Raw genomic sequence first — 16,828 nt, forward strand, 5'->3', positions numbered from 1 at the left:
CTATAGCCAACCTCAGAGATTAGAACTAGGAGGAAACTCTACTAGAAAAACTTCAAAGATTTTCTCCCTCCCAAGTCCCTGCCTAAAGAAGGAAACAATCTGGTTCCAGGACCCCCTTCACTGAGAAATTAAATTATCTATTCTTTTATTCCATAAAAATTGAATTACTTAGCAAAAATAACACTAAATAATTCACTTAGTATATTTATCACAAAGTACTAAATACTGCCACAAATTACGTACAGAAGAAACACATTATTTCCGAATAATCATTAATTGAATTAGTAATTTTAATTTATGTATTTTACTGAAAAATATCTCAATTTAATGTACTGCATAATCTAAGCACATCAGCAAGTAAACAACAAGGGCCAAATCCTTCAAGGTGCTCAGCACTTCCATCTTCCATTAACACTAGTGATAACTGCAGGAGTCTTCCATTTCTACGAACACATTACATGAACCCAGGTAAATAAAATTAGCTCCAATTACAACAAAGCTTAATATGGAAGATCAAACCATAAAGGTCAAAACCAAATTACAGCCTCAGCAGTTATCTGAGTTATTTCAATTAGGGTCACTGATCTACTTTCCTGCTTTCTCTGAAAAAGATGCAAACCCCAAAACATTACTAACTTAACCAGGATAATATTGTATAGCCAGTGCGTTGTTTTTAGAAGAGTCTATTTTATGTATAAAGTACTTTCCAAATTCCAGTCCCAGCAGTACATCCTATTGGTAACTTCACATGCTGACTTTCATCAGTGGAGGAGAAACCAAAAAAAGTACTAGTTTATAACCAGTGCTAGTTCTTAACGAAGGAACAGCTGCCCACAGAACAGTTATTTGGATCCGTATTCAATGATATTATCATAATTATAGGTTTCAGAGTAGCAGCCATGTTAGTCTTTATTCGCAAAAAGAAAAGGAGTACTTGTGGCACCTTAGAGACTAACCAATTTATTTGAGCATAAGCTTTCATGAGCTACAGCTCACTTCATCGGATGGATCATAATTATAATGTTTTAAATTAATCCAGTGAAGCAAATTCAGACCTGGCATGAGTTGGTTTATCTTCAAGGACTTCAGTCATCTTCCATTATTTAGTAATGTCATTACTTTTAAACAGTAAAACAAAGAAACAAAACCCCTAACTAATGCCATGGGACAAATTCTAGCACAATCTCAGTTGCTACCAAAGTGGGCCCATATGTTAATAATGAAACAGTAGCACTGATGTGTGCCCAAATTATGTCTTGCTATGGTTCCAGGTATGCAGAGGCCCTTCACCTGATAAAATATTTTTGTTTATTTCTGTGCAGGTAGACAGTTTCTGGGTGTGGGATATGGGCATTGAAACACATATACCATGTCACTGTATGTCACCTTGGAATGTTCTGCTACTCCAGAGGCAGGACTCTAAAGCCTCCAGGACATATAGAGTTGATTTCAGGATGAGGCAAGATTGGAGCAGAAATCATCATTCCTGCCCCCCTGCCTTTCAGGCTGCCATCTCGTTTTTGGTAAGCATAAACATCAGCAAGAAGTTTTTCTCCGGGGTTTATTTCTAAGTTTAAATACTGGGAAGTTAAAATGTAAAGAAGTGAAAATTATTAAGGGATTCCACATGCCTTCCCTTGAAGAAACCTACAGGAAGGGGCATAGGAGCTGGGAAACTTCTTGAGATTTCCTCACTGAGTTTCTAGGAAATCATCATTCCAGGTGAAGACAGGATTTGTGGCTTCTCATCCTCCCACAGATCCTAGGAAACTTCTGGGGAGCATTAAATCCTTCTGGAATAACAGGATGGGTATCTGCAGGGCCAGCTGGGTATGATGCCACAGAAAGAGCTGTTCTTCACACCTCCTCCTGCCCTGAACTCTATGGATCTCACTTCTAATGGAACATTCACAGATGGATTTCCACAGGGATTCTAGAGATGGGAGAAAATTACAGAAGATGCACCCCCACTACGTGCATCCCAAAAGGAGTTCTTCACAATTTGAGTAATGTCTATTCATATAAGTGGAAAGGATAATATGGGCCACATTTCTCTTCATATAGAAATATTTATATTTTTTGTCTCTAGTCATCTAATCACTTCCAAGAAATGTTTATTGATTGCCAATAACTTTTAGTAGATAATAAGTAATTTCCAACATAGAACAAGTAAGTCTAAATAGTCACAATTAAACATCAAGATATTATCTTACTTGGTAATATTAATTTTAAATTACTCAATCATTTAGAGCAATAATTAAGAGTAATTTTAATTTATTTTTGATGAATTCACAGTACATTATTGTTACTTCTTTTTGGTGATTTAAAATTTTTTCTTTGACCATTAAGCTCAAAATGGTAATGCACATATGTAAATCAGAGATATACCAGTAATGAAGTAGTCGGGCGTGGGTACTGACTGATATTGAAGATATAATGACCTCCTCTATGTCTAACCCAATTTTACTCATGGCAGAAAAAGTAATTTTCTTCAGTATTTCAGCACTTCTGTATTATAACCTTCATCCTTCACTGCACATACATTTGCCCTATCTTATGAAGCTATAAACCTTGTAGAAAGGGCGTGGGGGTAAGCTAAGCAATACATTCCCTCGTCACTTTTTCTCAAAGGTGGGACATAGGGTGGTCTTTCTCATCACCACTGGTACTATATATGCTGTTGCCTGTCTCTTAATCTGCAATATGGGATGGTGCTAATAATAAAGGCTTAGCCAGGGTGACTGACAAATATCACCAACTAAGTATTGCTTTTACACTTCAACCACATGTCCCTGTATCTGCGAAAGTATATTTTAGAATATAATTCCTCTTAAAGGTCCTCAGCACTTTTTGACATAAATGTTTATATATATAAATTGTTTTGCAGTGGCTTAGGGCAAAGTGCTACATAGCTGATATAGCCATTTTATATGTCAGTATCCATTGATGGTTGTGTCCTTTGAACAGATATAAACAAAGACCTTTTCATTCAGCTATCAGCCAAATGAGGAACTCATCCCTAACTCCCCACCCTGTGCATCATGACTGCAGTGCTTTGGCTCACTTGTTGTGTTGCTTGATGACCTGTCATGTTTGGATACCCTCTGAAGTGCTATTTGTAAGGCTGGTTGTTTATTTGCTATGCAGCCTGCCAGATTGAAAGGGATTAGGAAGACTCTTACAGGTACTTGTAAAGTTGGATTTGTGTTACTATAGAAGATGTAGCAATGGGAGGCTGAGAGCCAAGCAACAAAAAGGTGGATATGTCTGATATGGTGCACACTGGTATTTGAAAAATATGCAACCATTGCTCTGTTCCCTACTGCGGCTGCTGAGAACCACTCTCCTGTGACTTATGTTGCTTTCTCTGGTTAGAGGAAGTTATTTTCAGTACCATAATGAAGTAGAAGCAAAAAGGCTAATTGTAAGTTTGTTTCTCTTGAAAATCCTTTTCATTGTGCTGCTTGTTGCACAATAAGTATAATTTGCATGTATGTGAAATTTTTACTCCCAGGCATTCTTTTGCACTGGCCCAGCATGTAGGCACACCATTGGTATTTCTATATATGGCAGGAGTTCATAAACTGAATCAAAAGCTACTTGCCCCTTCACACTCCCTCCCTCCCTCCCTCCCTCAAAAAAAAAAAAAAGCAGCAGAGTCAAAACTTAAATCATTAGGGCATTTTTTTCATTAGCCTGACCCTTAATACTTTTCAAGCAACTGGCTCATCTTTGTTCTCTTTTTTCATGGCTAATTTAACTGCATATTTGCTGCCACAGCTACTATTGCTCATGCTGGGACAGCATAAAAATGGAGAGGTTGGTGCATTACTCTATGGTTATCATTTGAAAGTCTGTAGGTGATATGAATTTCCAATGTATTTGCCTCTGATAATATCATAGCCCACTTACCCTTTCTTTTCTGAATAACAAGTAGAACGTTAGACATTTGTTTGATACCTTCTTTTCTTAAGTATTGACTGAACTATAACCACTGTAGTCAGTAGTTTTGGTCAGGTCAGTTTGATTAATATAAGTGATTTGCTCCATTGACCAAACCCATCTGCTTTTATATATTTTAAGATATACCAGGGGCTGTGTTATATACCCACAAAGAAACCATAACTATAATGATAAAAGAATGGAAATGCTGTATAGCATACACTGTATATCAATATTGTACAGAATAGAAAGAAAGAAAGAAAGAAAGAAAGAAAGAAAGAAAGAAAGGGATGCAATCAAGCCACATTCAGTGCTAATATTGCAAACATTTTATTTCAGCCCAAGGGCCCAATTCAGGTTATGCATAATTCTCTAGGAACAGCTGATCCAAAGACCATTGAAATAAAAAAAGAGACTCTATTGACCTTAATGTGCTCTAGATCAGGACCAAACCATATATTGTATTGTACTATACATACATGAAGAGCAGCTGATTTTACAAGCTAATCACCAACAGAATTTACATACGTGAGATTAGAACTAGGTCCTCTAATCTCAGTATACAATTCTGAACACTTTTCAAGGAACTAGTATTAGCAGTAAATGGGAGTGACTTTAAATCCCAGGCAACAACAACAACAACAAAATTGAACTAAAAGTTGAAATCAACCCTCAATTTGTTGATAATCATTTTAGTAATTATGGATGCATTTTCAATAGCACCCAAGATTTTTGGAGCCTAAATTCCATTTCCAAAACAGATTTAAGCATTTAGGACTCAGAGCCTAAATCTGATTGACAGTCAATGACACTTAGGCACCTAAGGCCCAGATCCTCTAAGATATTTGGATACCTAACTCCCATTGAAATGAATGGAATTTAGGCACCTAAATACCTTTGAGGATTTGAGGGCCTTAAGGGTTACATCACACTGAAAATGGGATTTAGGAGGTTTGGAAAAAATTACTCAGTGTCTATTTTGACACAAGGAAACTAAAAGTATATCAACGTCAGCTAATTAAGGTCAATTTCCCGATATTATCTATGGATTGAGATGGCTAAAGTCAGGCACCCAAGTGTGAATATTTTGGTTTAGACACTTAGGGTGATGTTTCAGAAGCATCAGAAGCATCTAAGTGACTGAGCGCAGGGCTACACTTGCGAGTTACAGCACAATAAAGGAGCCCCAGGCTCAGAAGCTCACTATCCATCCACACTGGCAAGGCACATAGAGAGCTCCTACTCCACGGCTACAGCGCGGCTGGCACTCCACCTCGGCGAGTGGAATAACGTTTGCTGCGCCCTCGCTGGAGCGCCGCGGCGCCAGTGTGAACGAGGTGTTGCTTTACTGTGCTCTGATCAGCCTCCGGAAACGTCCCATAATCCCCTTAAGTCAAGTGGCCACTCCTGTCATTGTTTGGAATCGCTGCAGGAATGCGGAAATGCCCTCTGAAAGCTCCGTTGCTGCTTATCTGCTCCGAGACAAAGCAACCACTAGTGGAATGCTGCGTGTGAAAGAGAGAGGCGGGGCGGGGGGGGGTCTGCTGCTGTCTGAACTTACAAGACAGCATGCTGCCATGCTCTCAGCCCCCCAAAAACCCACTCTCTCTGCTCCCACATACACACAACACACTCCCTGTCACACTCTACACCCCCCTCCCACATTTGAAAAGCACATTGCAACCACTTGCATGCTGGGATAGCTGCCCATAATGCACCGCTCCCAATGCCGCTGCAAGTGCCACAAATGTGGCCATGCCAGTGCGCTTGAAGCTGTCAGTGTGGACAGACTGCAGCGCTTTCCCTACTGCGCTCTACAAAGGCTGGTTTAACTCAAAGCGCTCTACATCTGCAAGTGTAGCCATGCCCTTAGGAACATTAGTCTCATTACTTCCAATGGGATTTCTTCTCCTAAATTATTTAGGCACGTTTGAAAATTCTAGCCCATATTCCTGTACGTCCTTTGTGTTCTTCCCCTTTTATTTTGGCTTTGTTATCAATGTAGGAATTGTACAGTCAGGAGAGCACTGTGAGTCCTCTGACATAACAAAGACTGGTGGCATGACATTTCTATCTTTGGCCTTGCTTTAATTATGTTCCATGCTGACCCTCTTGTGTAGAGGCAGTACCAGAGAGCACAGCTTTGACAGCAGTGTTTACATGAATGTTTGATAAGCATCTGTCAGCCTGAGCTCTCTACGAGACTGTGTAACACAAAAGGCAGCCAGGGACCCCTGGAGCTTTTGCCACCTGAAAGCATAATCTAGTGTGTTTTCTGAATTTCAAATCAGCACAGAGATTACATTTTAAGTTACAAAAGAACAATGTATGTATTATTTGCTATAAGAACATATTAATCAGGGAAGACAATTGCTAATTTTTGTAAAATGTGGCTTTAAGGAGCATGGTCAGGACATCTTTTATTGCACACTTATCATATATAATTGTATTTGATCCCACTGGATATAAAGTGGCACACAGATGAAATTGATTTGAATGTTGACTAGACTATTGAGTAGACATAATGAGAAATTACTCACAAACATTTTGAGGACTTCTGATTAGATTTTCATTTTTACTGTCTTCTCACACCTTCTTATGTGCCCTTTGGGAACATGTCTACAAGCAAAGCTTTGTGCTAATATTAGGGGAGGCTGTGGGGCCTACTGATTAGGGAACATGAGTCCTAGTCAGGATACCTGAGGTCTATTGCCATCTCTGTTACAAGCCAGCTGTATGGCCCCTGTCTACCTTCCTACCTTTTGCTTTCGCTAGATAGACTGTAAGCTGTTTGGGGCAGGCACTGTCTTTTACTATGTGTTTAGTTTAGCATAATGGGGCCTCAATCTCAGCTGGAGCCTCTACACATTCCTGTAGGACAAATTAATAATATGAAACATAAATTTCAGACCTATAGCGGAGATTAATTTAAACACAAAACAAGATGAAACTACATTCAAGATGAAATCAAGGGAATTTTTGCCATTGACTTCAATACGATCAGGATTTTACCCTCAAAGTTCAGGTCATCCATGTAATGGGAACAATACCATGAGACTTTTAGCTGATCATTCACACACCTTGAATATTGAATTGTGAATACTGAACATGCACAGAGAACTGTTCATGAGAAATCAGTAGGCTGAAATTGGTCCATACAAAATAATCACTGAATGATGCCCTCCATATTCCAGTCTACCAAACAACCATTAATTCATCATTCAAATCCCTCCTAAACACTAACTTCTTCTGTGATGTCCAAAACTGAGATAATCAAATATGTTTTTAAAAATCCTACTCACTCACTCCTCTTGACTTCCCTGTGCATCTTCTCTTTTCTATACCAGTCTTTTGTCATGAACAGAGTCAAGCACATTGTCAGTTCCTAAAAAATAAAGAGTATTAATTTCACTGAGTGAGCAAATCAATAAAAATCAGTCCGTTCATAAACAATGTAGGGTGTGGGGGGGGAGAAAAAGGACTGAATTCTAACTAAATCATTTGATACAAACTGTTTGCCCAGATTTACTTATTTTATTTCTTTTGTACTTATTTATTATGTAGGGTGTTCTGTACCTAAGTGGCATTTCATGGAAACATGAAGGGGAAGAACATTATGTTTGTTGATTTACCCTTCATATAGCTGTTCTATAGTATAGACATAATAAACCAAACGAATCTGTGGTGTAACTCCATTGATTTCCACTTAAATTAGAAAATGCACAGTAGCTACCTTCAGGGAAATTACACCAAGGATTAATTTAGTCCTATTTCAACAGGCACATTGAAGAAATTTGAATCTTTTCACACAGTGAGAATAAGCATTCAGATTATTCAGCTATGTTGGGCAATAAAACGTGAGTGAGTATTTATCAATTTAATTGCAATGTTCCAATTTCCTTTTCTTGGTAGGTTCTCTGTGTGACAGGATCCCCCCGGGATGTAGCCTGGGACCCCAATGTATAGAATGTCACACTATGTTCATGACAAATATGAGTACAATCATAAATACAAAACTTATTTCCTGAAAGGAAGGAGGTGTTGGGAGTCCAAGAGGAGAGATATCAGACTTGATCTTGCTCAGAGCATGAGCAGATTGTTGTGCATATGATTGAAAGGTGCAAAGTACTGAGCTGGACAGAGAGTTGAGAGAAACCCAGTCTGGCATTAATGAGAATGCTGCTACAAGGCCACTAAACTATTCCTGCTTATTTATAAGAGTAAAGCCAAAAAAGGGGAGCCTATAGTAAGGTGCTTCATTTACGTGTCAAAAATGAGACTTTAACTCATGACTCTAACACATCTATTCTAATCTCTATCCACATACTCTTCCGAGATTATTTTTACTGAGTGTGGAGGGCTAACCCTAGGACATGGGCGTGTCAAGTTCTGGTCCCTGCTTCAATGAATAATTATTTTATACTAACGGGGGCACCTCTACCATGTTTTGTGACAGTGCTGATCTGTTCCAAGGCAGCCTTCTGTAGATGCCTAAATTTCCTCCCAGATCAGGCCCCGCAGGCAAGATAGGTGGGTGAATGTCTAGCATGAGGACACTGCTGAGGTTTAGCCACTGAGCTGCTTGACAGCATCAGGATGTAGTTGGCTTTGTGCATGGATACCAGCAGACATTTAGGCTTGGTCTATACTACCCATCTATGTCCATATAACTACATCACGCAGGGATTTGGAAAATCCACACCCCAGAGCGATTTAGTTATACTGACCTAACCCACAGTGTAGACTCCACTAAGTTGATTGGAGGGCTTCTCCCATTGACATAGATACCACCTTTCAGGGAGGTAGAATACCGACTGAAGAAGCTCTCCCATTGGTGTAGGTAGCATCTTCACTAAGCTCTACAGCAGTGCTGTAAGTGTAGACACGCACCTAAGGAACTTTATTGATGGAAATTTAGGCATCTTCAGGGTTAGGTAGCAGCTGGGCCAAAGTTTTGAGGATTTAATATTAGACATCAGCACCTAAAGTGGCAGTAAATTGCCTAAATTACCCTTAGTTAGCTGCTTTGCTAAGCAACAATTGGCTCACTTGCACTCCCCAACCACATTATGTGGGATTATGTAACATTAATGGAATCATGTCAAAAATGATGGAAATCCACTGCTACCAGTTATAAAGAAAACCATGTTAGGATATAGATATTCAGGCCTGTCTGTAAAGCCCTATACTCTAAGAATTTAGGTGTATTCTTATCACTTGGCTAGTTATAGAGGTATAAAAGAAAGAATCAAAATCACTGTCTGCCGGTGTAAAGTCCTTCTCTTACTGTGACAGTCTGAGGCCCTGTTCTTAGGCTAAGGCCTTTGGCTAAGCAGCAGAGGCAGCCATAAGCTGGGAAGCGACCAGTCACCTCCTCACATTCCAAACTAGTCACATTGAAATAAGGTGCTCTTTGGCTGTTAGGAATACACCCTGTCCTGATAATGCCTGTCACCTCCAGAGAAAGGGAAGTGCTTAGAAGATGTAAAAGGAAACTTAGTCTGATAGCATCCTGTCTGGCAAGAACTCACTTATCAATAGCTGGGATGTGAAATCCTCACTTCTGTATTGTTTTGTCATTATAGTTCCCACTTTGCCATTGTTTGTCTGTATAATCTCTGTCTGGTTCTGTGATTGTTTCTATCTGCTGTCTAATTAATTTTGCTGGGTGTAAACTAATTAAGGTGGTGGGATGTAATTGGTTACATAATCATGTTACAATATGTTAGGATGTTAGTTAAATTTCAGGAAAATGATTGGTTAAGGTATAGCTAAGCGGAACTCAAGTTTTACTATATAGTCTTCAGTCAATCAGGAAGTGGGTGGGTGTGGGGGGGATGGGGTGGGGAAATTGGAATCATGTTTTGCTAAAGGGGAAAAGGGGAACAGGGACACAGGTGTAAGGCTCTGTGGTGTAAGAGCTGGGAAGGGGGACACTGAGGAAGGAAACTGGAATCATGCTTGCTGGAAGTTCACCCCAATAACCCCAAATTTTTTGCACCTTTAGACTTTGGGTATTGTTGCTCTCTGTTCATGCGAGAAGGATGAGGGAAGTACGTGGGTGAAGGAATAAGCCCCCTAACAAACCATGAAAACTTCCAAAAGACAAAAGGGAGAGTGAATGAAAAAGCAATCCAATGTTAATGAATGTTTAGCAATTCCACTCAGTGCTTGAGGTGCCATTGATTAGCCTTCCTAGCAAGCGGTCCTTTACTGTTCCCAGTTTGAAGCCAATTGGCTTTTTCTTTCAGGCAGGAACTCTTTAGGCTCAATTCTTATCTCAATTACAACGGTGTACATCAGGAGTAATTCCATTACCCTCTCTCTTCACACCAATGTAACTGAGTTTTATAACAAGAGATCTACAGGTGCATTGTTATAGGCAGTGTGAATAAATTCTGTAGAAAACATGGTTTTTAAGACAGAGTGTTGACACTTAGAACTCTTAGAAACAGTTCTATGTTATCTTTAAAGCCTATTTTCAGTTGACCACATTTTTTTTTAAATTGGCACATGTGATTGTCAGAAAGTGTTACCCTGAAATTAATTTTCATTCTGAGGACTGGATTTTCCTAACATCTTAATCAGTCAGGAAGACATGTTAGTTTCTACTCCCCAAAGCTAGATACATATATTGACTTTATGAGTGTTTTGAGTGCTCAGCAACTCTGAAAATCATTCCATAAATGACCAGGGACAAAGACAATATAAGAAGTCAGTGACAGAGCCAGGAATATATAACCCAGGAGTAGTGGCACCCAGGCCCCTACTCTAACCCACATGACATCAGTCTGATCATATCAGAAGCAACCATTTCAAGCAAAATCCAAAATAACTTATAAAGGTGCAAACCCCAGAATGGACACTTTCCTGCCCCTCGATAATCTAAAAGCTTCATTCTGCCACTGCACCAGGTGACTTCAACAAAAGGTCATGATGAACATATTAATTGAGTCATCACTGATGTGAAAGCACTCATATTAATACAGTGTTATGTTGGCATTCCTGAAGCAGGAAGTACCGTCCCACTACTCATTTTTGTCTTTCTGCCTCTTGGCTTGCAAAGTGCGCATTTTGCTAATCTTTGCCTGTGGTACAAATAATACCCTGACTAATCTTTACAAGCCAGCAATATCACAGTGGCAGAGGCTGGCACAGACTGAAGCTCAGCACTAGCACAAAAATTGATTGCTGACTTATTTCAAGCAAACCAACCCTATAAAAGGATTCGGGTTCAGTCTGGCTCTTATTTTGAGCAAACAAGTTCATCTACTGCTGGTTAGGGGAATTTATTAAAGAAGAAAAGCACATTTTCCCATTTAATCACACCTCTCCTGACACATAAGCTCTTGGCAATTAAATTCTCAGCTGCTCTCCATTGTGTAGCTGACCAGAAATAGCGGAAAGCTGACAGACAGAGATGTGCAGATCCAAACAAAAGCATCCTTTATTTTTCCTCTTAGAAGAACATTTACTTCTAAAATCTGCTTTCTATTTTAAAGCAGGTTGTACCAGCAACTTAAAGCTGCAAACAGGGACCCTGTCTAGTAATACATTAATGAATGCAGTTCCACATCTCCTGGCTTGTCAAAAATGTTGCCTCTTGTGTCCCCAGGGTGACAAAACTATTTAACTTCACTTCGGAGTTCTCAACCCTAAGAGTGTATGAGGCGACATTCTTGACAAGCAATGCAACTTGGAAGCAAAACAGTGAGAATCAATTGATTCTGATTTGAATTCTGATTCTTGATTGCAGTAGCTAATACTGATAAAATAATATTACAGAAAGAACATACGGTGACCCTTATTCAAACCCTGAGATCAATCTTTTGGGCCTTCCTCAGAGCCTTAGAATTTTCAAACAATTCTGATTATAGTGTGGACAGTGCTAAATTTTGAAAGAATTATCTCACTGTCCTCCAAAAATCAGGGCATTATAGATTAAAATAGAAATATTCCACCATCTCTGTTTATGGTTCCGAGTTTGAGAGGAGAATCCCATATGCTTGATTTTTAATGAACTTTTTTCCCTGCTAGGATAGTTTCATAAGTATATCTGAGTTTTGAAAGCAGTGTCCCACTCTCTCCATTCCATCAGTGGCATCTTGTCATCTGTACGTCTGCCCAATTGGTTCATTAAAACTTCTTCTGAACACTTAATTTTCATCTGAGGACTTGAAATTACTTTAAATTCATGAAACAATTCCTACTTCAAGAGAAGGGAGAAATTTTCAGTTGTGAATCCAAACTGAACCTTCTGACGTTTTTCCCCCATCTCCGAACTATATATATATATATATATCTATATATATGTATATATATATATCTATATATATATATATATATACATACACTAGTTATGTTACAAAAAGGCTAGTTTACGGTGACCTCTAACATGGAATTTTGCATGTGTGCTTTCTAGGTGTAATTTTCTAGGGTAATGCCCGTGTTTGCAAGCTTCTTTAATTTTGTTCCTTTCTTAGTCATAGCGTACAGGCCATAAGGATCAGTATTGCTCTGGGAAGAATGTGAAATGGTGGGAAACAGACTGGCTTAGATATCTGCTGTCACAGCAATAACCAGCAGCAGCAATGTTTATGGTCTTGGGTCAAACTTGCTTCCCTTGCTTTGGTTGCACAGGATTCTGGTTTCAAGTCATCCTGCTCCTCTGCTGGCTCCCCTGTTGGTACCCTGTTGCATCCATGCATAATGTCAGGGAAAAGAGGATGAGTGGAACTCACAATGACCAGAAATAGGGCCAGAGTTGGTGCCCACGACTTGTGATTTAGACTGCGTTGGTCCCCTCTTCCCTTATCAACCAGTCACACCAGCAGCTGCAGGACATCGGCTTCTGCCAGCACTGCGGTGAGAATCCTCCGGGTCTCCTGATGAGCAGTGAGAGTTCCTGGTTTATGTGGGCCCACTCACACTTGCCTGTTATCCAACCATGTTGTTTGACAGCAGGCCTAATATGACGGTTTATTTCTTAACCCCTCTCCAAAAGGGAAGATAGATCTCAGGAACCTGAATGTTAAAAAAAAATAATAATAATAATCCCAACCACAACCCACATGTCATTTTGTAGAAAACACAATATGTGTCGCATCTGTGAGAGAGAAGCACTGGGCAATATGCCTCACACTGAAGAGCTTGCATATATACAAGCTTCTATATTAAGTTCAGGGTTTGAAAACAGAGACTAGATCATTCCACACTTGCCCACTTGTTTAATTTGTTTCTACTGCAGTCATTTTACATTTGAAACAAGAAAAAAATGCAATCTTTATAAAAAGCCTAAAGCTGGGGATCAGCTGTTCATTCTCTGTGCTGCTCTGATAAGGCATGCTGTGGCCAACTGTGGTGGAACATCTGCCAGGTTTTCTCACCACAGTTGTTCAAACCCAGAGGTTCACAGTCTCGACTGAGAAACTGGGGCTCATTCCATAATGCCGGCAGAGTTCAGGGAATAACATGTTAGCGGTGGTATACCAAGCACAGGAAAGTGACACCCACAAAAATAGACAGTGTATCTCAAACATTTTCCTGGCACTTCCTAAAGAACACTAAGCGACATTAATTCTTTTACCACAACATTATCTTTCACACAACAAAAGCTTCATGAACATAGTATTAAAGGTCTGGCAAAACCCAGGAAATTCTAGAGTTATTAACCTTCTCTATTGTGCCTCGGTATTACAGAGTCCCAGGAACAGCAGGTTATTTTACATATAGACTCATATGTGCTGCAATAGCTTAAATTTGCACAGCAGAGTAGGTAAATGTTCAGCTTTAACCCCGTGTTTCAGTGATAATGATCCTTGTCTGTATGTCAAGTGTGCAGTAGTATTGGAAGTTTTGTATATTTCTGACTGAGAAATAATGCTTTTGGAGAAAACATGGATCAATGTTTCATTATGGAATTGAATTCAATACCTGGTATCTAAACTTACTATAATACTAGACTGTTAAAAAAGGGGCAAACGCTTTGCTATAGTATGGTAAACAATGCACTGAAACACCCCCATTTTCATGCATGTGTTCTACTTAGCAAAGCTCTTGGTAACATTTAGTGGACAATCCCACAACTTCCAAAGCCCGGAGGACACAATTACATTTGTACGAGTCAGGAAGTTAGACAAACAAGCAGCCTCCCAAATGCCATCCAATTAGGTAGAAAACTTCATTTGAACTCTGCAAAATTAAAAAAAATGTTTTTCTCTCTGTTAATAGCCATTAAGAGCTCTTTAGAGAGGTCAGACTAGGCAAGGGATCTCAAACTCAAATGACCACAAGGGCCACATGAGGACTAGTACCTGGACCGAGGACCGCATCACTGACCACTCACCCGCTGCCCCGGCCCCGCCCCCACTCCACCCCTTCTGTGAGTCCCCGCCCCTGCCCTGGCTCTTCCAACCCCTTCCCTGAAATCCTCACCCCAACTCTGCCCCCTTCCTGCCCCCACGGGGTGCAGAAGAGGTGCAGGGTGCGGCAGGCAGCTCAGGGCCGTGGGTTGGGGTGCAGGAAGTGTGCGGAGTGCGGCGGGGGCTCAGGGCAGGGGGTTCGGCTGCAGGAGGGGTTCGGGGGGCGGGTCTGGCCCGGCATGCACCAGGGGCAGGGCAGGCTTCCCGCTCCTCCAAGTACCTCCCCTGAAGCTCCCATTGGCTGGGAACGGGGAACTGTGGCCAATGGGAGCTTCGGGGGAGGTACCTGGAGGAGCGGCCAGGGCAACACACAGACCCCTGTTCCCCTCCCTCCCCCAGGTCCCGGCCGCTTGCCAGAGCGGCACGGGGGCAGGGCAGGGAGGGAGCCTGCCCTGCCCCGGTGCATGCTGGGCCAGAGCTGCTCTAGGTAAATGCTGGGGGGGTCGCGGGGAGCTGGCGGGCCGCAGAAAATAACCCCGTGGGCCGCGTGTTTGAGACTCCTGGACTAGACAATCTAATGGTCCTTTCTGGCCTTAAACTCTATGGATCTATTATTTCAGAGAATTACTGTACTAACCCTTTATGGTTTCAAACATGTTTCATAAATAGTATCTTGAATATATTTTCTATATGTAAGGCACTAGATTGGGGATTGCATCTTTCAAAGAGAGAGTAAAGCAAAGCAGAGGTGTTTTTTCCTCATAGTCAACATGTGTGGTAATCATGGTATTATGGCAATACATTACTGAAAAAATGTATTAAATTGCTTGAAATGTGCAGTGTGTGGCTGGTCTGAGGAATCATGAGGATGTGTCTATTGCATTCGGTTGTCCTAAACAGAGTCCTGCATTTACTCAGGCTATGATCTTTGGAGAATACCAGCACTCATTTCCACGCATGCTTTATGGATGAAAGGATTAAATAGATAGCTTATTTACAGTTTCTAACCAATAAAATCCCATGTGATCCTGTCAGAAGATCTAACGGAGCATTTTTTCCCCTTTTACTCTTATGCTGATGGTATAGTTTCTTACCTCCTTTGGCTGTAGAGCTGCATTGCTGAATAATTCTGACAATGGGGTCTGCCTGTTGAGCTAGCCAGCTTTTGTTTTACCTGGAAATATATAGACAAGTGTAAATTCATAGATTTGGAAGGCCAGAAAGGATATTAACACAGGCGGTGGAATTTCCCCTGTGCAGCAATGTAATGTTCATTATATTTGCATGGTGGGGTCAGCCACGACTTGAGCGCCCTCTCATAGCCAGAGGGTGTCTCAGTCCCTGTTTTCCCCTTTTTTAGATCTCCTTCAGCAAAATCCCATAGTCTTTTTCAATCACAGCCCTACCTTAGGTCTGTGTGTGTGTGTGTGTGTGTGTGATTATCATTAAATTACCAACATTCTCAAAATGAACACAACCCCCCAAGGCTTAAGCTGCATTGCACTGCATTCCGTTGTGCAGTACCCCTCCTCCACAAGGAACTATACCTTCCTCAGGGACCACTGTAGGAACAGCTCTCTCCCTGCAGCTTTCTGACGCCTTTGACCCTGGGATCACCCTGGGACCACCAGGTGTGGTTCATCCCGTAGTCAGGGCAGCCCAGAGGCAAGTCACCCTCTTACAGTTGGAATAAAGAAAATTATTAAAGCTGTAACTAAGGCAGCGACTTTCATTTTGATTTTCAAAAGGAGAGAGCAAATTTTATTTTTCATTTTCATTTTACAACATTTTTGAAAAAGAAGGGATTCAAACAAGTGAGCAAAACCCCATATGTAGAAGTTAAACATATGGCAGCTAGTAATATCACATTGGGAATTAACTTTTTATTATTTATTTTTGTTTGTTTATTATTAGTTTGCAGTTCAAAACAAAAGTGCCTACTTCTTGATTCAGCATGGAAATCTCTCTCTCTCTTCCCCCAGTAGTCCTGGGAGTGCTTTAGCTCAGTGCCTCTTGAAGTAAAAATATTAATATCTCATATGGTTGGCTACGGATTAAATGCTGTAGGTAGAGAAACGTGTGTTACTCATAGTAAATGCATATGTTTTTTTCCAGGTTGTAGAGAAAATGCATAGAAAATAGATATGTTTTTTCCTTATATTTGGCAAAAAAATAGTCAGTTGGCTGTGAGAAGTGGGGTTTGGATATTTTTTTTTTTTACTTAAAACATTTTCCAATATGCAGATCTATATGTTGTTTTGTCACCCCAAAATGGTGACACATTACTTTTGGCATTTATATTTCATACATGACTCGTAACATGCTGCAGTGATTCTAAAAAATCACACAGTCTAACCCTCTGTTACACAGACATTAACACAATTTGTTTTTGCATTTGTTTCTTTAAATTTGCTTGGGTAAAATGCGTGAAACAAAGTCCATGTGACTGTGATTATACTGATGATAATTTCTCAGACTGATTTCAGCAAGGGGTACTGCTCAATATAGCACCCTCACATAACTGT

At 40.4% G+C, this 16,828-nt stretch overlaps 1 long non-coding RNA gene across 6 annotated transcripts in view; it reads right to left on the minus strand.

The window, feature by feature from the left end:
- LOC125638508 (uncharacterized) overlaps positions 1 to 16,828 on the minus strand; it is a 318,696-nt gene that overhangs the window by 16,560 nt on the left and 285,308 nt on the right. For 5 of the 6 annotated variants that reach the window (XR_012668985.1, XR_012668983.1, XR_012668986.1 and 2 more), the window contains 3 exons: positions 15,398 to 15,477; positions 12,684 to 12,966; positions 7,245 to 7,327 (listed from right to left, as the gene is read on the minus strand). This is a non-coding gene — a long non-coding RNA (uncharacterized LOC125638508). The remainder of the gene's footprint in view (positions 1 to 7,244; positions 7,328 to 12,683; positions 12,967 to 15,397; positions 15,478 to 16,828) is intronic. The other variant, XR_012668987.1, reaches the window with a different exon arrangement.

Source organism: Caretta caretta, chromosome 6 (genome assembly GCF_965140235.1).
Source record: "Caretta caretta isolate rCarCar2 chromosome 6, rCarCar1.hap1, whole genome shotgun sequence".
NCBI classification, from domain to species: Eukaryota; Metazoa; Chordata; order Testudines; family Cheloniidae; genus Caretta; species Caretta caretta.